General features: G+C 33.6%; 1 non-coding gene across 1 annotated transcript; it reads left to right on the plus strand.

Moving 5' to 3' along the window:
• Positions 1 to 1,167: 1,167 nt before the first annotated feature.
• LOC111767106 (U6 spliceosomal RNA) lies at positions 1,168 to 1,274 on the plus strand. The gene has a single exon (XR_002798999.1). It is a non-coding gene; the product is annotated as a U6 spliceosomal RNA (small nuclear RNA).
• Positions 1,275 to 1,597: the final 323 nt, after the last annotated feature.

A 1,597-nucleotide genomic window follows, 5' to 3' on the forward strand; every position in this document is an offset into this window, starting at 1 on the left:
ATGGTTTTTTTTACCAGGGTAGCAAGGGTAGTTCAACACAAGAAAATCAATCAGCATAATACACCACATTAATAAATCAAAGAAGAAAAATCTCATGATCCTATCAATTGACACAAAAAAGGCATTTGACAAAATACAGCAGCCCTTCTTGAGAGAATACTACAAAAGGTAGGAAACTTTCTCAACATAATAAAGGCCACATAAAAAAAACATGGTCCTTGAAATTACTTACATAGAAATAGAAGTTCATTAAGGTTGATTCACTTCACTTAAAATTACCCAGCTTGTATATGATAGATCTGAAACACAAGTAAGTGTTTCTAGGTAAAATCAATGTTTATGATCTTTCCATTACACCATATCCTTGATAGAGTGAAAAAAATGAATGAGCGCTGGAATATTTTGATATATGAAGTCTCCTCCCAATATCTTGATTTAATCTTAATTAACATTTGAGTCACTAATAATGAAATTAATTTACTTTAACATCTTTACAATCCTAGCCTTAAGGGACAGCAGTAAAACATGCTTCAGAATAATTTAAGTGTAGCTCATTCTGTAAACAGGAAACTCAAAAAAAACTGGGCCTACTTTCTTTCAAATTCAAACCTATGTCAACATGGAAGCACATCAAAATAAATGCAAGATACTTAGATATAACTCTGAAAGCAACCTTGAAAAATAATATATATTCCAGTCACCCTTAAAAACTTCATGGAAATCTTTACCTATCATATTTTCCCCAACTCCCTTTTTCCCTCTGCCTACCAAATGAAACAAATTAAGACAAGCAACAATAGCAAAACACCACTCCCCTCCGCAGTTTCAAACTGTTTTTTTTCCTCTCCTATCTATTCCTCCCTTGTTTTGCTACCTCTTTATTATATATAAAGCAAGCAAATCTTATTCTAGTTCCTCTCATTTACATCTTTGTAGAATTACATGAAAACAGTTTTTTATTTTTCTTGGTCCCTTCCCCCTTACTAACCCTACTCCTCATTTTGGTAGGAGATGGTGAAGAGAACACATGATTTAAATTTTGACATGAATAACCCACAAGAGGGATCTATCTGGGAACAAACCACACCATGTTCACAAACCCTTCCCTCTGGTTCCTTTAATTAACATTTTTGTGGAAGCAAATTCTGATTAAAATGAATCAGTGTAGTGCTTGCTTCAGCAGCACATATCCTAAAATTGGAATGTTACAGATAAGATTAGCATGGCTCCTGTGCAAGGATGACTTGCAAATCTGTGAAGCGTTCCATATTTTTTCTATGGATGTAAATGTCAATTGAAAGGAAACTATAGAATAATACAGGGAAGTAGAATGTAGAGATTTCAGTGGTGGATGACAATTTGGCTAACAGTATTACGTTAGAATGCTCTTCATTTACAAAGTGCTAAGAATATGGTGCTACAGAGGGAAATTACAACTAATGCAATTTATGAACGATAGTTCATAATATTGTAATATTTTGCAACAGTGGCAAGAAGATGTTATTTCAATCAAAGGGACAACAATGGGTGGTATAATGGGGCATGGAATTTTTCCATTTGGAGTAATGAAAATGTTCTAAAATTGACTTGGGTGAAG

The sequence above is a fragment of the Dasypus novemcinctus genome, chromosome 2, assembly GCF_030445035.2.
Source record: "Dasypus novemcinctus isolate mDasNov1 chromosome 2, mDasNov1.1.hap2, whole genome shotgun sequence".
Taxonomy (NCBI): Eukaryota; Metazoa; Chordata; class Mammalia; order Cingulata; family Dasypodidae; genus Dasypus; species Dasypus novemcinctus.